This window comes from Eleginops maclovinus, chromosome 20 (assembly GCF_036324505.1).
Source record: "Eleginops maclovinus isolate JMC-PN-2008 ecotype Puerto Natales chromosome 20, JC_Emac_rtc_rv5, whole genome shotgun sequence".
In the NCBI taxonomy this organism is placed as follows: Eukaryota; Metazoa; Chordata; class Actinopteri; order Perciformes; family Eleginopidae; genus Eleginops; species Eleginops maclovinus.
In genome coordinates this window covers 11,546,016-11,571,834 of record NC_086368.1, presented here as the reverse complement: position 1 = coordinate 11,571,834, position 25,819 = coordinate 11,546,016, and the positions used below count along the sequence as shown (strand labels likewise).

Here is a 25,819-nt window from a genome sequence, read left to right as displayed (position 1 = left end):
ATACTAAAGAGGTAGACATGTAACATATTGAAAGATCCTCTAACTGATCACCACAACAGATGGTTAAATGCATAAGGAAATTAGATGTATAGATTTCTGTCCATTCAGTTTTGCAGCTATGTGGAGAAAGGAAGTTATCAACAGCGGTAAAATGGAGGAACCATCCCCTCGTACGTTCTTGTCATGTTTCAACATGAGAGATGGGTGTGGCAGATGGGGAAAAGAGTGGACTGATGGAAAAGAGAGTAAGGGATTGTGAAATGACAAAGTGGAGTGTACAGTAAATGTCAACTGCAGGCTGCTATGGCTGCAGCAGATTAGTGGAAGACAATTTTGAACCGCCACAGTTAACAGTCCTGTCCATAGCGAGATTGATCATGTTGATTTCGAGGATAATCTGTTGGGTCCAAGTGGAAGTGCTAGTGCCGCATGATGTCAATCTATTGTAGGTGGTGCATTTATAGTGTAAGAGTGCTGGTATACTACTGGTACTTGCATTGTTATGGTAGATTCTGTCTAAGAAACATATTCAATTATTTCATTTTACTGCAGTGTAGTTATTAACCCACCGACCTAAATAATTAGGGTTTAACCTACAGGCTATTAAAGGCATCTATTGTATATTTAATGAGCGCTTAACAAATATACAATATATTATTTCAGTTACATTGTTCTTCCCTCCAAACACATTCACATTCATAAAAATGTGTGCTTTTTGTTTATATGTTACACTTAATCCAGATTTTGAGCGCAAACTCTTACATACTCTGCAAATCGATGAATCAAGGATGTTTTCTTTTTTGTTTGCCCGTCTTTCCAGCAGAGGAATCAACCTTACAATTGTGCAGATAAAACTGTCTTTCAACATGAATAATAACGTTTTCTGATTCGTGTTGGAGGACGGCTTCATCTAGTTATATGATCAAACTCAAACAAAACCTTGTAAATGCACAACCCTCACACATTCATTTCAGGGAAAGAAAAACTTTGAGAAAAAGGATCAACAAAAGATTATGCAAACGATCTACAGGGACTTTTGAAGCTCAAGGCGGGACTTTGAGTTTTATGACCTGGATATCAGAGACGCTGGAAGTCTTGAAATACTTCAAGCAGCGGATCTTTACCATGGGGTAGACTTTTTTATTTTCTGTGCAACCACCCCAAAGACATACATCTAATGACCCTAATGCAGATATACCTATTCCTTCTCTATACTGTATATGAAGAATATAAATGTAACAGTCAGCATTATCTGTCTTCCATAGGCGATGTCTCCTTCACATTTCCTGTTTCTCTTGTGCTGGCAAGGAGAACCTTTATGAATCATTGGTTGTTAATGGGACATTGACTATTCAAGTCACAGCAGGTGTGAGGGGAGGGGGCAGCTGGGAGTCCCAAGGGGACTCAGACCCGTGGCAGATCCATTATTCATGGTTCACCATGGGCTTGTAGCGAACACTGACACCCGACCTGCCTAAATCAAACAGGGCCAGTGAGTTTAATGCCCCTTGGGAAATGCGAGGCTCAGGTAAAGGTGGGGGTGGGAGTAGCAGGGGAGTAGTGGAGGTGGCAGTGAGGGTCAGATCAGAAAGGAAAGAAAGAGGGGTGAAGAGGAAAAAAGGGAATGGCCTCCTCTTTTTACTCCACTGGCTCTTGCTTGAAAGCTGTCAGCACTATAGCTTCTACACCAATCCCTCTCCTTTTGCTTTGGTAGCTGACTCTCTTTCTGTCTTTTGACAACACTGATGTTTTTTTATTTTTTTTATTTCATATTCTGATGCCACAATAGTCATAAAGGCTCATGCTGCAGTTCAACACTAAAATACACATTAAGTTCTCATTGGATCACCCTGTATAACAACTTTTGTCTAGTGCTTAAAAACTCAGGTTAGGACTTCTAACTTCCACTTTGTAATTCAATTGAGTAATGTAGTAGGGAAACCCTATCAACCATAAATGTTTCGATATTCTATTTGTTCTCATCTAAATTCTGAAATGTGTAATGTGCACTCTGTAGACCCAGTACATGCATTGTGTTTGCACATTTTGATGTGGTTTTAAATCAGCCCTCGGTCCTCCTGTTTGAATCCATTTTCTCATCCTCAGGTCACCTGAAAAGGAATTGGGAATAACATTAAATAATGGAAATGAGATGTGAGAAGGCTTGAATATTGTAGGTTTATGCATAAAGGTGGGGTTTTGCTCAAAGAGTTTACATTGACTACAATAAAAGATCAGTAAGCCTTAAGAGTGGATGTGAAAATTATGTTAGAGGAATCAGCGAGAATCACTGGTCTCTTTTCTGTGTCATTACTATGCATGAGAGTTAGTAGTAAGGCTCCATTCACCCCCTGAGCCAGAAGATGACACTTTTATTTGAGCCATGCTCTAAATACCCAACAAGGGACGAATTGCCTTGTACACACCAACATTAGTCTGAGTTAAAATCACCTTCAGTGCTGTCATAATGAGAACAGATCAAGTCTTGCAAAAATATTCTTTGAACCTATCTTGTTAAACATGCTTGCCCACAATGGTACAAATGTACAATAATGGTGTTGAATGGCTTCATGAAATTCCCTGCTCTTGTTGTTACAGAGCTGGGTAAAAAAATGTTTACTAGCATATGCTCTTTAGATTAATGTTCCCTTGATAACTCGTTCCCCTGTGGAACATGTCATTACCCTCTTGTTTGTGCATGTCTGGTTTTCCTGAAGTAATTGTATGAAATCAGTGGAAAGCATGGCCATAGCACAATTACATTCATATTTCTTTATTCCCTGTTTAGATATGGAATCTAATGAATGCAGAGGCTGTTTTGTACGTGACGCCCAACTCATTTCCCACAGACAAAGAGACCCTGAAGTCCCTTGTAATTACCCACAGCGATGTTGAGTTTTTGGGCTACATCTTTATCTCCTTCAACTCGACACATCCCATGGGCAGCTCTTCCTGTAGCATTTTCTTTGATCTTACAACATTGCTAATTTAAGTCAAATTTCCTGGATTTGCTCATTAGATAACCATTAGCGTGTTTCCATATTATTTACAATTAAAATCAATAGTTAAAGTGCACAGTAATGTTTCAAGAAGCAAAAAACATGCTGTTTATTATTTACTGAGCCGTGAAAGCAGTGTGAATGATCGCTACATTTCTGATATTTATAGGTACTGTATTTAGTGTAATTAATTTTAGAAAATTTGAAACAATTCTCAGTAACTTAGCACATGGTTGATCTTGTTCTTTTTTTATTTGTACAATTTGCTAAATATATAAGCTTTTTAGCATACATTTTCTGTTTAATTATTTGTGAAGAAAGCCAAGGGCAGATAATGTTTGATCAAATCTACAGTGACACTTCATGGAGCTTGTGACTGCATTAACTATGTTGCTTCTTATAAACATGCAATAATATGAATGCAACAGTTTACAGAATTTCAACAAGGCACTGCAAAAAAAAATCCTATTAATTTAAACTTTCTTTTAAGTGCTGAAGGCTCTCATACCCTATGCATACAGTATATGCAGCCACAACACAAAAGACCTAAAGTGTACCAATCAAAGTTGAAAGGATTTTGGTTCTTTCTCAAGCACATTTAGATAATCATGAGGAAGAAATTATCCTACATGGAAGCAATTTGAAGCAATGTTGTCTTTGCTGACTATAGGTCAGTGTTTAGGCAGACAGAACAAGGCATAAAGGATTGCAGTGATGTTGGCCAGGTGCTTGAATCTCCGATTTAGCCATAGATTATCAGTCATAATAACACCAAAGGATATTTACTTGCATGATCTTTTTTTTGTTTTTTATATTTCTTCTTTTCCTCTCCTCCCTTTCTTTGTTTCTACAGCTTCCCTTCACTGCCTCTTTCCATCCATTGCAGATTAATGCATTTGACAAACCACTGAGCAAGAAAGGGCATTAATAGCTACTCAAAGCAGAGAGCTATCATGGGAACCCTTGTTGTGAGAAAATTACGCATCTTCAAACCCGCAAGGCGGTATTCAGGGATAACGGAACACTGCTACACACTGTTTTCCAAACACTCTCTTGGCCAAGCCTGAAACGAAAGAGGCGGGTGAAACTTCAACTGCCAAGATAAGGCGAGGTGAGGGGTGGGGGTGGGGGGGTCTGATCCCTGGTTGCATGGGTATAGGCCAGTTAGTCCACAAAGGCCTAATCAGTAAATGACATGATGATCCAGCTTACAGTAGCAGACTGACAATGACACTGTGTTCCATTCCTTCAAATACACCATAGGTCTCAAACAATGTGCGTACACACACCGTTGTTTTTATGCATCTGTATCCGTATGCATGTTAATTTTATGGATTCAAAATATAAACACAGCTTAATTCTCATGTGGTTAATTTGCAAAACTTGAGTGTTTTTCTGTTTGATGTTATTCTCCACGATCAATCTTGACAAATGACCACAAAAAGGCTGCAGTGTTTACTCGTGTCTGAATACATAGTGTGTTTTGACAACTGTGTGACCTTCAGTACGTTGTCCTCTGATGTTTTCTAGCACGATAGACACTAAGGACTGGTGGTGAAAAAAAACACACATTTAGCTCCAGCGTTTAACAAAAATAATGATCAAAATTATTAAAAAAAATATATATTTTCAAATTCATGACACATTCTAGGGAATGGTGTGAATACATTTAGCCAATTAGCTTTCAAAATTAGAACTGTGCAAAACAAAACGCTGGTGCCTTGTCCTACCCTGTGTACATATGGAAGTGTGTCTCATTTTGAAAGAATATTGGGTTTTTACTTGAAAATAAAATACAATCTAGTGACATTTCTGAAGATGTAAGTTAAAGGTAATGCAAATAGGGAATATTGGAGGTACAGCGTTGCTTTTCTTTGAGAAAATCTAGGAAACAAACATTTACTCAAAAGTGCAATTATAGGATATTTCCTCAGTTTGTTTTCATAGGATTTAGTCCTACTCCCAAGTGATGCTATTTGTTCCTACTCATTAAATCAAATACTTCTAAAATAATAAATGCATTGTCAATACAAGGTTCTCTGTTGGTAATGCTGAAAGTATTTAAAGCAACCACCCACTAGATAAAAGAGAAAGAATAAGAAATACAAATCTACCTAATTATTATTCTTTTTTATGTGACTGCTTGGACTTTAAGTGTGAGTGTTCTGTAGATTTTGAACAAAACACAAATAGGTTTCTCATTACTAACTGAACAGGAATCAAGCTGTCTATTTAGATTACTGCGGCACACAATTTATGACCGACGCTCACGCTCCCTGCCAACACAGGAAGTAGTGTGGCCTTATTGCAGCCATTGAAAAGTCAGGGTGTAATGCTCGGTGTAGTGAATGAGCCTTTATTGGTTTTAGACTGTCATACGATCCATTGCAAAAGATCACATGCTATCCCAAAACAACAATTGATGATGGCTTTTTTCATTTTTTTTCTCCAATGGTTTTAGTTTCTTAATAATAATGTTGTCTCAAGGCACAGACAATTGTGATAATTTTATATTAATATAGAGTTACTGTGTTTTTCTGTTTCCCAAATAGAGGCCAGTTGTTTAACTGGATCTGAAAGAATGAAAATGTTATTAAGATTCTAATAATTTGTTGTGCTTGTAAAATCTATCCACATAATCTTATAGGGTTTCTCAGCAAATTACCCCAGAAATAGCTGTCCCATGATCAATTCTAAAGAAATTATAACAACACCGCAGAGCTCCATATCATCTTTGGCTGACACCTGCATGAGCAACCTACCCAAGTTTCTACTGCATCTCAGAACGTTTTTTATTCAACTTGTAATGATAACGGGTTGTGTTTTGCCAGTATGCATAACTTCCAGTTAAATCTGTATTTTGACACCCATCCATTATATCTGATAAATAATAACAAAAATGCCTGTCCTAACAACACCTCAAATTTAGAGGGCCCAGTTAAGTCTAACCACTGTAAATAATATAGCAAATTGTTGGTATTAAAACACTTATAACAGCTAAACCTGCAGAACAGAGGGGGAAAGGTAGATGAATACATGGAGGGTTAGTGGCATTTCATATAAACTGCACCTGAGCTAAGCTGTGGAGATAAAGAACATTCAATTTTCTGCCCCTGATTGAATGTTTGAGAGCTAGACTGTGTAAATAACATTGGGCTGAGGAGTATATGAACACATACAAGCACATAGCCATGCCCAAGTGAATAGATGGAGCACATTGTCACACATACGCTTTACACCTCAGTGTAGTGATTAACCCATCAGATAGGACTTGCCTTATTCATTACTGCAGTAGCTATAGTCATAATTGTGCTCTCAAACTCTCTTTAGTGGAGGATTTGTGTGTGGGTGCGTGCACATGTGTGAGTGTACTTATGTGTGTGAGACAGTGAAGCATAAGAAGATAAACATTTGAAGCTTCATTTGAATGGCTGTGGGCTGTTGACAAGGGTTGAGAAAAATGCGTTTCCTCTTATATGGAAAAAACAAAATAAATTCACACACACACACACACACACACACACACACACACACACACACACACACACACACACACACACACACACACACACACACACACACACACACACACACACACACACACACACACACACACACACACACACACTAGTACACACTTACATTTGAACTTGAGCTAACACTCGCATAAGCACGCACCCAGGCAGTGATCTGACAGGTGAAAATGGCTTGCAGCTAGGTTAAAGGGGAAGCACACTACATAAGCAGGTCACCTCTCCTGGGACACAGCAGTTTTTCAGAGTGTTGCACTGGAGAGAAAAATGAAAAATAAACAATGTGAGACACTGAATGGGTACAACCTGGTGTTCTTTGAGTCGACGCATTGCCCCTTTCTCATGTCTAGCTTTAGCGTCTTGCAATTGAATTCTTCATTAAGTCCAATTCTTCACTTTAAACATTCTGGCAGCCCTGAGAAAAATGGCAGTGAATAATTTATTGAATTGTATAACCGTAGTAAGTTGTATGACCTTTCCTTTCCAACACTTTACCCATGCAAATGGTGTATTTCTAAACACTTCTCTTGAGTTCACTGCAGTATGAGTAAGACACATCTTAACCTTGACCTTTATCTTTGCTGTGTGTGATTTTGTGTGAGAAGGAAAAACCACGAGAGAGGAAATAATTGTAGCAATGAATCACCTGCTCTAACGTTTGGAAAATTACATTTAAGCTAGTATACCTTTTGAAAGGGACAATAAACAAATATTCAAAATTATTCTGGACATAATTTGGATGCTGTAAATGAACATTAAATTGGATATCCACCAGATTGTATGTTATACAACTTTAAGGCTGTGCTTAAGGGGGAGAACCTCCTACTTTAGTTAGGTGTTAAATATTTTCTTAATGTTGCATTTACATTCATTAAGGACTGACTTTCTCCAGAATGTCAATGATGATTTCCCGAAATCTCCCACAAATATTTATATTCTGTAACTATGTGAAATGGTATTACAATTTTATAAGTCGATGTTAATCTTGCCTCAGAGAGTCCAATAGCTTGCAGTGGGTCAGCTGTATGCAAGTGCACTCTCAACATGCTGCTAATAAAGGTTTGTTTGCAGAGGCTGAATGGGCCCTGCTCATTGAACATGTTTGACTTCATTGTTTTATAGATTCTTCAGTCTAGACTGTGTGCATTAATGGCCACCACCCGGTTAGAACATGGTCGAACAGGCAGGGAAATCTGAAAGGCCTCTTACAATACATCAGTCATCTTCTTCAAAATTTGGCGGCCACAGGAGCCGCAGCCATTTGTGGACTAGGCGCACAATGGTTCCATTTGGATGGGTCGATGGATGGTAGTTCAGGCATGGTCACTCATATAACTGCTTTCTTCTTTTGAGACGATGGAGAATTTTGGGTTCATATTAAAAGAAAAGAAAAAAAAAAGAAAGTCAAGACTAAAATCCCTTGTTTTCATCACATTGTGAACATAAAAGCCGCCTGACTAAGCTGAGATCAATGTTCTTGAAGAGTCGACACTGTGACACAGAAGCAGCATCTGCATCTACTTTTTGCTGCTTTGCTTCCAGTCTGACAGCGAGACAGCCTTTAGATGTCTGCAGGCTGTGATAATTTAGGCCTTTTATTCAGTGTGCTACTAATTCTCATTTTAAGTTTTTCATGTGACAGTTCTGACAAAGGTAATTTGGTAATGGAGCGCCATAGCAACTGTAGTGAGAGGTACTTGTTGTTGGCTTCATCATTTCAAAGGGAACAATATCTTTTTAAACCAAAATTGTTTTTTCCTAATCTTAAGGCATACTGTAGGTTTTTTTTTCGTGTATTTGCTCACATTGCCATAATGCAATACAAGCAGTTGGATAACCTTTTTAAATGGTTTTCCTACTTATTTGCAGCACATATGATATCATATTGTTTGCTGTACACTTTCATAAAATGGGAGTTAGCAGTCAATAAATCTTTAAAAGTACCAATGAGGTATAATTTACATCATGAGTAATGGTGTACGATATTATTTTTAAACCTAATGCAGTAAACAAATCTGATAAAAGGAAAGAATGCAAAACTTGAGCTTTGAAATCTTCTCGATGTATAACAATGATCTTTTCGTTTTTGTTCTGTTTTTCCCATTTTGTTGACTATGATGTACTTTCACAACAATGCAAAAGCCCTTTTCACTAGGAGTTAATTTTACAAAGCCTATGTTGTCTTTATCGGATCAACAATGTCGTTTTAGTATTTTCCTTTTTATCATCGTGGCACATCACTCATCCAGTAATGCTTTTGTTTCCCTCAATCAACCGTCTTTTGTAGACGGTGACAAATATAATGTTTAGCAATTATTTGATACAATGTTAAGAATTTCTGTGAATAACTGATAGCGTGTGTTTGTTTTCTCTCAGCTGTCAGTGTAACAGTGTTTGCATTAGGGGACAATATGCTGTACATTTAGAAACAGGGGCTGGAGCTAATGGTTCTGGCTAACAAGTGACATTCTCTCATTAAGTGGGAAGATATCGCTGAGAGGGCAGTTAGTCAGAGGACATTACACAAGGTCAGAGCCTCTGGCTGCCATGGAAAAATAAGTGAAGTATAAAAGAGGCAGAGCAGACAGGCCGATACTTGCTCTGCTGCCTGAAAGCTACTCTACTGTGTGTCTGGCAAGGCTTGATGTGAGAATTTGAAGTTCCGTATTTTGGTCACTGCTGCTTTTGAATAAAAGTGTGTGTGTGTGTGTGTGTGTGTGTGTGTGTGTGTGTGTGTGTGTGTGTGTGTGTGTGTGTGTGTGTGTGTGTGTGTGTGTGTGTGTGTGTGTGTGTGTGTGTGTGTGTGTGTGTGTGTGTGTGTGTGTGTGTGTGTGTGTGTGTGTGTGTGTGTGTGTGTGTGTGTGTGTGTGTGTGTGTGTGTGTGTGTGTGTGTGTGTCTTGGCCACGTATCTATTTAAACTCCCTTTGCTGACCATCACCGCGGGTGGAGGCGGACACTCTTCCTTCTGCGGGGCTATGAGGTTTGCTAGCAGAATGTGAAATCAATAAAGTCAATAGGAAGAGCATTAGGAGGGCCAAGTGGTTGTAACAGCCCCATTGTCATTCAACCATTTTTGTAAAGTAGTTTGTGGGCTATTCTTTCTACACTTCAATTTTCAGAAGGCTGAGGAAGACAGACAGCTAGAGACAAAGACAGAAGGAAAGAGCCATAAAGAGGGAGCTTGCAGACAATCAAACTGGAAGCACATTTCTGACACACGTCTCCTGTTCTACAGCCCTTCACAGGAGCTTTCAATATGTGAGTTTTTTCCAGACCATCAGCCCTTGAATTGAACCATAGTTGTTTTCTCATCAGTTTTGAACACTGCGCTCAACTTGTCCTTCACCAAGGAGGCTGGCCTTTTTAAGCAGGTCTCCTAATAGAACATTATACAGAAAGTCAATGTTTTTTGTTAGCATCAAACGGCTGTATAACTTTTCCCATCAAATGTCACCTACAAACAAAAAAACACTTCTTCTGCAGTCCTATATAAAGTTGGTTACACATAAAAGTGGAAAAAGCAATATGAACACAATTATTTTGTATTTTTGTCTTTCATACTAAGTAAATTCAAGTGTTCTTCCTAACAGTTATATGGATTCAATAAGGTTACACTGTATATTTGCAAAGGACGGCCATGTGTGTTGTGTTAGAGTACCGATATCAGTCTTGGAGAAGCAATGTATGCCTGGATATCTAAACAATCATCAGGGTCTGTCTGGATTTAGGCTATACGATCATTTGAAATTAGCTAAACTAAATGGTTCATGTGTTGATTCTTCATAAAGTGTGATCTTATTTTGAAAGAAAGGTTACATGAATAGAGTGATTGAAAGCATTTATCAGCATTCATACTGTGTCTGGCTAAGTGGTGATTAAGATTTTTGCAGTTATACCAGGTAAATGTGGGAAACTAGTTGTTAAGAGCAAAAGTGGTTTGACCGTGAGTAGTGTTGTGTTCAAGTGATACTTGAGGTTTAAAATCAAAACTATTTCAAATAAAATACCTTTAATTATTACATGAGCTACAATTTAGCTAAAGATGCAAGTAAAAGTCATATATTTTACAGTTGAAATGACACAACCACATTCTAATATCATGTCATGCAGTCTCTTAACAGTCCTTACTGTTTCATGTCTTTGTTTTTTTTAGGATAGGATGGTTATTTTGTTACTTTACCTATTGGACTGTTTTGCATATTTCTCTTTGCATACAGTATTCCTATCACTCTCAGTGAAGGAGTAAATAAAAAAGACACAACACATGGGGATCCCCCTACAACACATTGGTCATGATCCAGCCGACTGTTAAGCCTGAATCTTTACAGGTTTGGGTTTAAGGATTGTTGCTATGACAACAGCCCATGATACATTTTAATCCAGTTGTGAAAAAGGGAAGCTAATCCAGTAATCGATGTCTAGGTCTAATGTGTAAAAAAAACACATTTAACAGCAAAGGGGAAACATCACCAAACCATGGGTGTGTTCGATAAAAGGGATGTGCCATGTTCTAGATGTTCTGCTCACAGTCAGTCTGATTATTAGCTCTATCCACTGTCAGACTGGCAGATTTACAGTTAGAATGATTCCTCTAAATGTTTACCTTCTCATGGCAACTGGATAGTTCAGTGGTTAGAGCTGGCGGCTCATGCATAAACTTATGCCTAGTAGGCCGATTCAAATCCTGAGCTGGACGAACATTCAGGCAATGTACCGCTGTCTCCCTTTCAACTCTATACATCTCTACTAAAGACCCTCTGGCTAAAAATACCTTAAAAAAAGCACCACCTTAAATGGCACTTCATATCTATCTCGTAGATCATCCTGTTTTGTAGTGACATTTTCTTCATACCAAATCCTTTTGATATAGAGGGGTTTATCTAAAAACTAACATAAATATACCCACTCATTTTCAGTCTGCAGCCGTGGTCTGTATAATGCTCTGCTTAGTATGGCTTTGCAAAATGCTTCAATGTTGAAAAATTAGCTGCAGTAATCTCTTTTCCCATCATTAAAAAAAAACAAACATGTGGATTATTAAAACAGGTGAAAGTGTGGTTAACTATTAGTCCTGTAGAACATGGGTTCTTTGTCACTCATGATTTCTCTTTTAAAAGTGTTTTAAAGGTCATCTTCACAATGATGGTGTTCAACGTGTATGTTCCTTTTGTTCTACCTATGTTGTTAATTATTCTGAGATTCTTTATGTAAGAAGTAGAAGGGCTTTTACCATCTGGCAGGGATTCAAAAGATTTTCTTTCCAGAGGTAACAAATGTAGTTGAGTTGTGTAGAAAGACTGTAGTTGTGGAGGACAAAAAATGCATGCAGACTGAGACATTCAGTTCTAATTTGTTTTCTTATTATTCCCTTGCTATGTCACATTGTACTGTATTGTACTGCCATATTGTGGAAATTGACCTTGTAGTGGCTTGCTATTCAAGCGCATCACTAGTGCCCCCCTCCCAAGAGGAGTATCAAAATAAATCTGATAATGATAAACAAACTAAGATTTGGGCCTCAATGTACAGGGAGGTTGAACGCATGAAAGGGGGACTAACAATTTTCAATATTGTCCTCTTGCAACAGGTATAGGTTACTGTACTCTCAATATGTTACAAGTCAACTAAAAGGCCAAGTGATATGGTTTGTGTCCATGCTGAGTCACATTTTTCAAAAAATGTGGCTGTTGGGAGCCATATTAATAGGATGCTTGTGATAAAAGAAAACAAAATGATATTAAAGACAGAGAGACAAAGATAGAGTCAGACAGAGAGAGGGAGAGAACAGTCAGTCAAATGGATCTCTTTTCAACTGCAAACCAGGTACAATTATGGAAAGCGACATTTAAAATCTATGTTCCTGAGCATCCAAATCAAATCAGAGCTCCGACGTTAGAAATCATATGTACATATTTGACACATACATATACCATTTATAGGTCATTCCGCATCAATGCAAGTCTTAATACATTGATGTTTCCATTTGTTAAAGGTAACTATTACATGTGGGAGACATAGGACTATCATTTGTCTGTTCTTCTCTCCGCCTGGCTGCCTTTTTCTTAGGCATCTTCTGCCTGAAATATCTTAATGAGGTCTTCTCTCGGAGCAACAGCATAATACTTGCATGTTTGCACACACAGAGACTTGTGTGTGTGCAAAGGTGTCTGCTTTTGAAAAATAAGAACAGCAAAGTTGTTTGGGAGTAGATGCCTGGTGGGGGTTAATTTAAAAGCTCCGGCAGGAAAAACAAAGACAGAAAGGCACACATACACTATAGGTAGATCGTTAGTGTGAAAGTGAATGAAATACAAACTTTATGGAACTTATAGAGCATTAAAGCATACATACTGAATTACTAAACGTGGCCCTATAGTGCTCATTTTCAGGTCTAAATTTACATTTTGTTCCTCCACTGTGACGTGTATATGCTTTAATGTTCAAAAGGTGCTTTATTTTTCTCATACTACCTGTGCTGCAGCACCTCTTTTCACCACAAAAACCTATATAACACTTAACAGGAAAGGGAAAACCTGAAAACATAAAAGGACCCCTTTAATTGAGTATGCTGTGTTTACATGAGAGGCCATTTGCACTGAAAAACTGAAACATTGACTTAAATGACATTTATTATGTCAACAGTTTTCACATAACTGGTTTAGTTGAAAGCGATTACATTACGTTTAAATAAAACATATTAGGTTCAACTTAATATTATTGCCTTCAACTAACCAAATAAGGTTATGTGAAATCTCTTCACGTAATACATTTTATTAAAGTCAATGTCAATGTTTCCGTTTCTGCAGTGTAATGGGAAAAGGCATCGAAATTTGAAAACTGTAAAAATGAGCCACTTCCTTCAACATTAAAAATAAGTTAACAGTGCTGTGCCAATACGCTGTAAGTTAGAAATTGTCAATGAAATGTTTGAAAATGAAACATAGCTTTGTAGTTGTGCTGCATTTCCCTACCTATATTGTTAATATCAACCATTAACGTGGTAAGTCTTCAGCCTCACTGTATACAATAGACCAATTTAACAGGGCTTCACTTCAGTCTGGCTCCAAACACAGATAAGAATAACCCAGAGCAGCTAAGAGAACCTTTTTTTTCCCTTGATCGTGTTATCTTAAAGGCATATTCTCTCACTTCCACCGACAACTGTGAGGTTTCTCAGCCCATGTTTTATTTCTCTGCTCAGCCTTCTGCCAAGCAAGAAAGGGAATGGAAATTGCCCTGTCTGTCTCTCCCTCTCTATCTTTTGACACACTGTAGAGCTCTCCTATTTCTCATCATCAGTAGTAAATAATGCTTTTTCATTGCGTGCATAGTTTAGCTTTACAGTGGGTTGAAAGTATTTAATAAAAATCATGAGTTGTTTGAAGTGGGAGCTTATTTCAAACTTTAATCTCTTCTACTTCAGCCCCTCCCCTTTTTCTTTTTCTCTTTGATATTCAGGCAGAGTACACATAGCTGATTGAATTTGTATTAATTTTTCTTAGTCTTCTTCTTCTTTGAGACCTAATTTCATCAAAAGCATTAGAATTACTGAATTTCTTGTGGTTGATACCCATCCCAGTAATCATTTACCCTTGATGTCTTTCGGCAGAGACTACTTGATGAGAGAGATGAAGAAAAGGTGGCTGATTGACTTAGATATTTGTTTTGCTTTCTAACCGCAGTATGTGATATACACATGAGAGGGAGATGCCTACGAACCCTTATGAGTCTGTAAAGCTTGCAGTGTTGATTAATTTTGTATGATGTGCTCCTCATAATACAACTTGCCCTACCACACTCATTTTCACAGCCCCCCTTCCCCTACACATAGCGGTTACTTGTTGCAGACAGAAAGTCACCCAATGCTCCCACTTAAACCTGAAAAACACATCATTGGAGGCTTTGTCAGGCTTGTCAGAATTGACAGCCTGTCTGTCATTACTGTTTAGTTTCATCAAATAAATCCATGACCCTCTAGCCTTTAAAGCACTTGTTGAAGTTGGCTTGTGTTTCAGAGTGTGAGTAAGTAGAGTACAAAACGCAGACTGTTAGTTGTAAAGAAAGCTTTCAAGGCTCATGAGTCTATTTAAATATGGATAAACGATACTAACGGGGAAGCAGACTGTTGAACATGCCTTCTTTCTTCTAGATTCAGAAACACAAACACACATGCATACACACACGCTGACTTACTGAGTCATAACTCGCTGTGTTTTTAGCCATAGGGAAGTCCTTTATCCACATAACTAGATTAATTCAGAGTGAGCTATGATCAGCTTAATTTGGATTCAGCCTACTTACCCCTCCCTGGCCTGCCTGTCAGACTGTCTGTATGCTCATCTGTCATTCTGTCTACTTGAATGGCAAGATGTTTGCCTCTGTGTGTTTGTCATTTCATTTAAACAGCTCTCTCTTTAACAATAATTACCACAAACTATTATGACCTGTGTTTACCATTGTCAGCTTTACCCCACTCTCTCACTTTTACAGAGATGAGTGTTTGTTTTATGAATAATATTTCCACCCTTACTGAACAGATAAATATATAAAAGCTTGTGTCTACTTCAAAAGGAAGAACACTTGCTTCAGGTAGAGTTTTTGAAATTACTTGTAATGAACTCATTTTGTCTGCATAGCATATCAGGGTGTCTATGCAATACATTGACTACGGTAGTGTCTCTGTTTTTGGATTGCACAATCTCTAAGAAGTGCCAACAGATTGACTGACAATAAAATAACAGAGCAAAGTGAAAACTGTCAATTTCCTGAAACCACAAAATCAACATTTCTACCAACAGAACATCTGATGAATTTTTCAAGTAACAGTCTCCGATTTACAATACACAAAGCCAGCTTGGTATTGTTTTCATATACAAATAATTTACTTTGGTCAGAAGCATTCTTCTTATGGTGTACAATTTCATATCAATTCACTCATCTTTGACGACGAGTAATGGCTCAATTGAAAACAGGTTTAAAGGTTCCTCAGAAGCAAAACACCCTCTCTGGAAATCACCTTACAGGAACTTTGTGGAATCAAATCATATTTTTTTCGTATTAGTTGTTATATTTTAAATTTACCTTGACATTTTGTAGTTTTATCTTCAGACCATATTTATTAACAAGAGCTGTTATAATGAGTTATTTGTAATGATAAGTTAAATGAATGTACTTCTGTGATTTCATTCAACTCATTAAACTAAGCTACCAAATAACATGATGAGCATATGAGTAGACTTCCAGTGGCACCGTTTGATTGTCCAAACTCTCCAGAGAATACATACATCATGAATCTTCAGCAAGATCATATGGAGCAGCCTTGCATGTTGTATTTATACTTACTCTAGTATGAAACGTCAGACAAAAAAGGCTGCACTTCCCTCGTTCCTCATGTCAAATGGAGACCTGCTTCTTCAAACTCAAAAAACGGTAAATGAAACTCTAAACTGTCAGTAATGTGTGTCAGTGTGAGCATGGCTCTTCAAACATAAAGACACTTAAACGAGCGGCCAAGCCTTAAGAGTCCCATTACGGACCTTAGCCTGTGTTCATAGAACTAACGTTTTCGAAGGGTTACCATCAGCTCCTTACTCTCGAACTGGCAAAGAGGGGCCGCAGCCGGGCTTGTTCATTACTTAAATCTGGAGGAAAGCGGCAAGATGAGGGTACAGATGGAGAAAAGGATGGACACAAAATGGGTGGGGAGTGGGCAAAGAGGCAAAGAAAGGAGATTTATACGAAGGGCCGGAGGGAAGGAGGGGAAAGATAGTAGGACAGAAAGCATGAGATGCTGAGGAATAGAAGAGGGATAGAAATAATGAGGGATGGAAGGAAAGTGGGGATAAGCGAGGAACGGAGGATAAGGAGGGGGCAGCGAAGAGAGAGCTGAGTGGAGCTGAGGAGGCGCTGGGCCTGGGGGATTGCTGCGCGTTTATCCTCCTCTGCAGCAGGCTTCTGAAGCACTACCTCAGGAAAAAAGACTTTAAAGCAGGGTGGCTGCTACTCTGTGCTGATCTGTTAATACCCACAGATACATGAGGCTTCACCATAGTACTCTGGGGGGGGGAGTGGGACAGTGTGTGCACGTCTGCATGTGAGTTTGTGTGCGTGTGTGCTTTTTGTTATGTTCAAGGATTATATCGTATCTCTGCAGACGTTATCCCATCCCCACTGCTAGCCTGCCCCAAGTCACCTGGAGACATGAAGTTACCGGAGCGATTAAAAGATTAGATTGGACAATCACGTGGCGGTGTGTCAGCATTGTCACCTAAAGCTGCTGCCGCGAGTAGGTGTGGGTGCCTGTGTGGGTGTCGGGTTATGACTACCCTGTTTTAGGATCCTGTATAAATAGACTCCTTCCTCCTGGGAATTGGTGTAAAACTCCCTCAGAGCCACAGTGTGCAGCAGGAGGTGGGGAAGTTGTACAGGATTTGTACTGGCTGCCTTATAGATGTCCCATGCTCTCAGGGGGGCTGTATGATTAATTCAACGAATGTAAAATATCTAAGGGGAGATAAAGATGTATCATGTGAAAGATCAGTTTCTTTATGTCTTGCCCTTGCAAGTTTTAACTGATAATAAGGAATCACAATCTGAATAACGCTGCTTTATTTCGTTTTGTATATTTGTAATGATGTGGAGTTATGTCAAAATGCTGATAAAATGCTATGATGTCCTTTTAAAAATAAGTGCAGTTTCTTTAAGGATGTGTAAAACCTTCAATACCAATTCATTAAAATGAATTTGCGCTGGCTGGCCAATGCGTTTTTCTCTGCTGCTTCAACTTTTTTTTTTTATTGCACAATTCCCTGGGAATACACAGTAGAGTTATTTATTTTAGACAAGACTTTGATGAAAACTGTCTCAAACTAGACAGATATCCATAGCTTACTTTTTATAACCCTGCATATTACTTTCACGAGTCGTCCCTCTTTACTCCTTGGTAAATGTATTTTTAGATTTGATCTTACTGACAATGATTTGTTATAGTTGAGATGCTGACTAATCCCCAAGGGGGAATTTGAATGTGGGTTTTTGTAAGTGTAATTCCATGCACATTGTGTTGACTCACTTCTGATCAGGGAAAAACATGCTTGTTGATTTGATTCAGTATGCTTTAATTGCGTAATAGCAACAATTACATTATTGCCAATTTAGTGTCAATTGATAATGATATTTTACGGATAAAGAAAAAGGTATGACTACTACAATCAAGAACATAGCATAAAAACAATGAACCCTTGCTCTGCGTGTCTGCATGTGCATGTGTCTCTGTACCTGGATGATTGAAGGTGTGGCTGGTTGTTATTCTACATGAGACCCTCCATCCCACAGTGAGTATCAGTATTAGTTATTTTAGGAGCAATGAAAAAAAAAACTGAATAAAAACTTTAGAGAGTTATTATAACAACATTTTATTATTATTATTATTATTATTATTATTATTATTATTATTATTATTATTTTTTACAAAACAGATAGTAATCAGAATTAATAAACCATGTGAATTATTGGCCTGCTAACCAGCTTGACTATAAGGATGCTTCCAAACAGAACTCTATATCAACTCTTTCTTAAATATGTAAACCTACAGTATGAGTAAAGATAATTGTTGTCAATAAGTCACATTTTATTACTCTCATAATGATTTCCCGAGTCATCCTTAAAGAAAACAGACAACTTTCACCCCTAGTTTGAAAGACTATTGAAAATATCTCATTCAGGTAGTGACTGCTTTGTTATTTGTTTGACGTCAGGAACAATAAACAACGCATCACAAATTGCCACTGTGGAGACAGGTAAATGATACCTTAAAATGCTTTGAATTAATTGATGATGAAAGGCACCTCAGCATCACACCAACAAGTAAAAGCAATGAGAGAATAAAAAGATTAAGAAAAATGAAAGATAAAACTGAGACTACATTGCAAGCCCGGGGGGGAATCTGAACCATGTTGGCGTTTGATCAAGATAAGCTCAGAGCTTCGACACCTCCACAAGACCCTGCATGTTCAACCATTAAAAACACATCTCCCAAAGCTTCCTTGTGTTTCCCTTACAAACAGTTTGACTTTTCATAATGAGTAAATGTAAGAAAATCATGTCCTACACAAGCCCCTCTTACAAGTTCAAACATTGAGTGCATCAGACAGTTTTTTAGGTCACACAATTGTGTTCATCATCATTACTGAGCAAATAAGGGTAAGGGAATAGAAAATATATAATGTTTAGAGATAATTACGACAAAGGTTTATCTTATTGAATTTGATGTTATCTTAATTAGTATATTGACCTCCCAACACATGTAAAACGTGCCAGGATCTTAGCAGTTTGTTCTTATTTAAAGATGTTTTTAAACAGTGTTGTCTTGAACAGAACGAACATGCTTTGTCCTGTACTTGGGATATTACGAATGGGTCCCCTCACCCTCACTTGATGATGTCATGATGCATTGAATTCGGTCTGTTATTGCCTGCTAGACTGCAAGTTTGTCTTTATCGACCACGGCCACTTATCCATTTGATCAAAATCACCTGTATTCTCAGATAACATGATAGGCTATTAGAAAGACACGGTTAACCAGGCGTGTGATATTACTGACAGTACATTTTAATGATTGTGTAAACAGCTGTGGTCCTGGGTCATTGCTGTGTCTTATGTGCACTGAGTTTCTGCAGCCTGTGTATGTCCTTATAAATAATTTAAGGTACTTCTTACAACATGATATAATCTAACCAAACAATCAAGAAGTTAAAACAATTTCTGTAGAATCAGTATAACCCTGATACAGCCTCAATCAAAAAGGAATATAATTCACAAAGTTGGCATTTCTTGCTATTTTTGGCTTCAGTAAATTCCTCATGGTGCACATAAATTATGTCAGCCTTTTGCAATTAGATTGCTATTTAAATGTCACATCTGTAACATATAGCAACACATTGTAGTTTGAATTGTTCATCAAATGAAATAACAGTAATAACGGAATTTAATAAATTTAGGGTCTTGAAGTCGTGTCAAAATATCTGTATTGTGTTGCAGAGCTATTTACTGAAGCAGCTAGTAAAGGTGTTTTATTGCAAGACAAAACTAAATGGGAATAACCTATGTGTAATATCTGAAAAATATCCAGTTAACATATCATTTGCACTCTCATTGGCACAAGTCCCAATAAGTTTGACATCTGCAACATAAACTGTGAATGTGCATGCCTTAAAAGGTCTTGGCCAAATATCATACCAGTTGAAATCAACTCTGTTGTAGCCAATCAAATGAAATTGTACATTGTGTTACCCTGAATAAAGAGGCCTTCCTGGAGCTTCATCTTGGGGACATGGGAATGTGTGACTTGTAATCTGGATGCACAGTTACAGGGTAGCTGGGTTTCAGGAGATAGCTTTTTTGTTAAGCCATCACTAGACAAAGTTTGTGTGATTGGTCTCAAGTTAGACTTTAATTAACATAGTTAAATAGCTCCAGTGCGGTCTCCATGGACTCTAGTGGGGGAGGAGGGAGATTGGAGATGTAAAGCAGGTAATTAAATGAAGATTGTAAGCTATTGAATGATCTCCTGGGCAAAGGCTGTACCTCCTCTCCTCCCTCCCTCTATCTTTCCCTCTCCTAACCCTCTCGCTCTCTAGCCTTGCACCTGAGATGAAGATGACAGTTAATGATGAGGTTTTTCAAACCACTTTACCTCCTGCCCCATAGCTCACTCTCGCTTTCTGACAGACTGAGGTAATTTCCTTTGCCTCTTCTTACCTCCTTTACTGATATACGTAGGTCCACAACATTTTTCAATATGACCCATGAGCAAATTGCAATCCCCTCTCTGTGTCCCTCCTTGTTACAAACTCTCAACCCTCCTCATAGAAGTCTAACTGGGAAAATATTGATTTAAACTGGGAAAAACAGAGAAGTTCAATCCAGGGTCTGTTTTATTTTTCAGAAGTCGGAGTGAGGCCATGACGATGGAAAGAGACTTATGTTGAATGGCATGGCAAAGAAAACCTGAAGGACCTGAAAGCCATCATTTGCACAGAGTGGATGCAATAACACCTAAGGAAGGGTGAGTCACATATGCTTTGAGCTACAGGATTATAAGATCTGCTTTGCTTTTTCTATATTAATCATGAAAAGGTTATGAGGCAGCCATTAGTAAAGTTACCATTAGACTGATTAACCTGCATTGTATTACCTACTTTCATACATGTGTGTGCCTAGATAACATGAATCTACTCTTAAATGTAGAAAAAAAACAAAGAAAGACAAACTGTATAATTTTAATCTGTTCAAGTCATGTTTAAAACAGAAATGTATAACTTATAACATAAACCAAAAACTTTTATTTTAGAATTACATAAAGTTATTACAATTACAGATCTGATTTAGGTTAAGAAAAAATACTCTGTGTAAAACAGAGAAGAGGTAGAAGCACATAATCATGACAGAATAGATTGCAGAATAAATACATTAATGTGATCCATTATTGAGAATGAATTCCCGACGTATTTGTATGCACAACACCACAGCTGCATTAATTACACTTGCTTAACATAATGAATAAGTCAGTTAGTTAAAGCGGAGTTGAAAAATGCTACTGTAGCAGGAGTGGATATCAGAATCTATTCAACTGGGTTAGTGTACGCTACACTGAGAATATGGGGATCATGAAAATCGTTATTTAAGATTTTGGGAGAAGCATGTAGCAATATCCGTTATCAACCGCAGTGACAACAAGGTCATTCCCCACAAACACCGTGATGGTGATCTGAATAGCATCTTGGTTAACTCAGTGTTGTACAATATCCTTGCAGCACCAAAATACATTTATTTTTAAGTAATTATTTTGAAAATGAACTTTGGAGTTGCTATAATGTTTGGTACAGCTATGGTTTCACCCACACTGTACCAATTTCCCCATAACAATCAAAGTGTGCCTCATATAAATATTTCTCATGTTAGAGGGTGAGAGACTGTGTTTTCAATCCATGGGCCATTCACTCAATATTCTATCCTCATTTGCTTTTCACTACATACATTATGTGTATTCCCAATATGCTGGATTACCCCACATCCCAAAACTGCTGAGTCAGCCGTCTTAGAGCCCACACAGGCTGCTCCTTGTCTTAATATCTCTAGTCCTGTGTCAGGCCTTTGGATATCAGGGTTAATATCTAACTGAAGGATTCAGTCTTCGAGATTATGTGTGTTTGATTTTGTTTGCACCATCTGCCATCAGATGTAATTGAATGTACTGCATGCTATAATCTGATACGGGTGATGTCTTGCTACTGCTGTCGTTGCATGTTTTTGTGTGAGTTTGTGTGTGTATGCAGTGTGTATGCAGTGTTCCAGAGCCCATAGATGACCTGTAGGTAAATTGCTTGTTGATGTCCTAAGGGGGTTAGTCCCAGCCTTATGGCCAATCATAACTGTTCTCTGCATTTAATTGAGATTATGAAAGATGTTACACTTCCATATGGAAATACTTTCCCATTTATTCATTGGTGTACCAATAATTGGTGATTACATTGCATTGTACACACATTGTGTGTGTACTTCCTAATGAGTATATTGTTTGTATTTAACTTTAGATGTAGACGTTTTAAATTCAATTCAGGCCTCTTTATGTAGAAATAGGTTTTTGCTGGGAATATTTAACACCACAGTCTTCATTTACCATAACCTGAAGCATTTGATACTTACACTTGACATGCACATTAACATTTTTCCCTGATGCTGCCATGTAGAGTGATGAGCACACAGGTGAAGTAGGGGTTCAGTGTCAGGCACAAGGACAGCTCGACAGGGCTCAAGGCTGCTGGGATAAGCACTTGAGGTGATAAAATCGTCCCTATTACAAGTAGGTGTCACTAAATTTCCTATATATTGAGAAAGAGGTACCATACTCTTTGAGTATATTAAGTATACAAACAAAGTCAAAACAGTATAGTAGGGAGTTTTATGTTTTTATGAACTACATTTTGGCAGATTTATTCCATTTGCTGTTGACGATAGATTACTGTTTGTAACGATTACACAAATCAGTTAAAGTTAAATAGTGAGCTTTAGATGGATTTTTTTATTTTATTGCTTTCATTATGCTAAACTATGCTCAAAAAGCATAGTTTCTTAAATATCAAACTATTTAATTAAAATATATACAATGTTATAATTAACCATGCTATTATGCGTGCAAATTCTTCCAACAATCTCTAAACATAATGTTAATGTCTACCAGTGATGTGATATTTAACGTTTGGAAAATATATAAGCATATATTTGTTTATACAAGGTTCAGCAACAGCATTTGTCATCATAAGAACAACTGATACAGTAGGCTTCAAAGCTGTATCGCGGGAAATCCAAACAGAGGATGTTGGATGTTCACCCCACTGAGGATGTTCAGTTCAAGGAGGTAGACTAGTGAAAAGTATGTCACTGGTACCACGCCAGGATATGGTATTACAAGCTCTAAATCCTTCAGCAGTGATAAAAAACAGACTGACTGCACACACACACAGAAATTGGTACATTGCACAACACACAGCCCTTCATACACAAACGCACACAGAGACACACACAAGTATCAAGTTTTGAAAATAACTTCAGCAACAACAACACCAACATTAGTGACTTTTGAGATTTGGTTACAGGACAGATGACAGGCAGCAGTAGATCACACCATGTGGCTAGGGATGCTTTTGTACTTCAGGCCATCTTGGTTATCATACAGTGTTTTCATTTTATTTTTAATTATAGACAACTGCAAAATGATCAATAATTCATCAACAAACAAGACCGAAACTTTGTTCTTACTTGCCCTGACTTAACAAGACCAGCAATTGATGTTACACTGTAGTTGCAGGGTTCTGTTCTCACAGTAACTAAGCCTTTGGAAAAACTGAGTGTGTTGTTTTCATTCAACATTTCTTTTTTAATTAATCCAACTGATACCATTGAGCAAAAAGTTGTATTCAAATTTTGCCCTTAGGAACAGTTTGATGGGAGATGGAAATGCTCTTTAAATGTATGTTTCCAGCCCCAGAGGTTTAACAAGCAAAGATTTGGATTAACTTCTTCAAATCAAAATATGACTGTTAAGTCTGCATGTCTGAGTCGGAGGGTTTTTAGAGGCTTTTCCAAATCTCAAATTCCCACAGTTTAGTGTAGTAACATTTGTAATGTGCAAGCTTTAAAAACCTCTGTGAATATTTACACTACGTCTGCGTGTGAGCTTGTCCATCTATATTGGTTTTTTGCCATCACTGTGTTAATTCATATACACAGGGTATGTGCTGTGTCTGTAACTGTGTGTACAAGAGTGTGTTAGACTTTCTGAGTTCATTTGCTCATGCTTGTGTACTCACATGCCTCCATATGTCTCATAATCCCAGAGACTGGCACACATCATACCGTTGGGAGCTGGGGGATTTCAGAGCCGTTCTGCCACATTCATCAGTCAAAAGAAACAGACAGAGGGAACTTATGTGGCTGTGTTTAGCATATTACACAAAATAAAGAAAAATTCTGACTGTGTGCAAGGAACAGCTGCCTCACTAAATGAGGAATCCGCTGTGGAGAAGATTCAAAGGGGCAATTTTACACCAGCTTATGAGCAAGGGAGTGAATAGAGGGATGCACACTGCCTAGAGACCGCCAGATGTTACACAAGGGAATCCATCTACAGCAAGACTGACCAAGGGTGGAACGACTCTAAATTGGCTCTGAAAAATTGGGTCCTCACGTACAAACAGATGAAGGAAAAATTGAGAGAACAGAGTGTCTTATAAAAAATTGTTTCCAGTTTAATTCAACGGTTTTTTCATTACATCTGCCAAGAAGGGAGGTTAAGTTCCCCACTCTGTGTGTTAGTCTGTATAAAATCTCAAAGACTAAGCAACAGATTTGATTCACATTTGGTGTGAAGTCGGGCCATTGGCCAAAAAACAAGTATTTTTTTGGTTTGGATACCAATTCAGATTTTCAAAGGATTTTATATTACAACATACTGTATTTGTACATTTTTGCTTTTCAACCATCAATCATTGCACTTAGTTTGACTAAACATAAACTAATGAATGCATCTAGTTCACATCAAGACAACAAATCCTTTAAATATAATAAAAATAATAACACAGACAATTGTGGGAACAGAAATGTATTGTCTATGAGTGTTTTCTAGTTTTGCAAAATGGCACTGTTACATTAGAGGAGAAATTCTACAATGCTTTGCACAATGTAATGTGAAGTCTGCTAAAAGCAGTGAGCAAAACTATTCAGTCTCATTTAGTACACTTACAATAAGCAGCTCCCCATGTTGCTTGAAAGCCCTCTCTATTTGTTCAGGCACTAAAAGCATATAGCTCGCGGCATATGTCTTTTATGAAGGCTAGCCAGCCATCCCAATTGCTGTCAATATATAGAAAAAAACCCTGGGAACAATGTCATAGTGAAGATGAAATCAGACATAAATGAGGTTACAAAGAAATAGCCATAAAGCCAAACTGTAGTACTAACACGGTTACCACTGTTAAATGTAATGGTGAAACCCTTTTTTAGCTACGATGGTGCCAAAGAACTTGATGAATTTATACTGTGATACAAAGATACTGCTTCACATGGCTAACCCTATAAACACAATAAAAACACAACCCAGTATGAGACTGCTGTTTGTTCAAAACCCTGTTATACATCTCCAGAGATGCTTTGATTCCATGGCAGATGGGAGAGGTGAACGGCAGCATCACAGTGCAGACTTCTTTGAGCAAACTGTGTGTATTTGTGTTTGTGGTTGAAATTAAAGCGACCGCGGGTCTAATCATTCAATGTGTTAGCTATGGCAGGTGGCTGGCAGTCAGGGCATGCTCCATGTTCCATCCAACTCCTGTTGTGTTTTATTGATCTGTTATCTCTTAAGAAATAACACAGGGCTTTTGTTTTTGAATCTAAACACACTGATGGTGGTTGTAGGCTGTGTAGTTGATATAGACGTTGATTGAAAATTATCACTCTGCTGTCTATGTATGCTTAATGTATAGATATATGAAGAAGTTGCCTTTCAAATCGGTGCTATATTTGTCTTCAATCATAAACAGACAAAAAAAGGAAAGGGATAGTTTCAGAATGTTGATCTTGAGCTTATAACAACAGCTAACATAATACATCCAAGCTGCCATTATTCTTAGCGTGTTACACTTTTTGGGGTTCCCTCTCTATCACTGTATAGTAGTGATAGAGAGTAGTGCCCAGCTTCTGTGATACTTTAAAACTAATAAGTTGCCATA

At 37.9% G+C, this 25,819-nt stretch overlaps 1 protein-coding gene across 1 annotated transcript in view; it reads left to right on the top strand.

The window, feature by feature from the left end:
* The window catches only part of LOC134882174 (cadherin-22-like), a 135,601-nt gene that overhangs the window by 15,429 nt on the left and 94,353 nt on the right, over positions 1-25,819 (top strand). Inside the window, exon 2 of the mRNA XM_063909765.1 lies at positions 20,479-20,598. The gene's annotated coding sequence lies outside the window, so the exon portion shown is untranslated. The remainder of the gene's footprint in view (positions 1-20,478; positions 20,599-25,819) is intronic.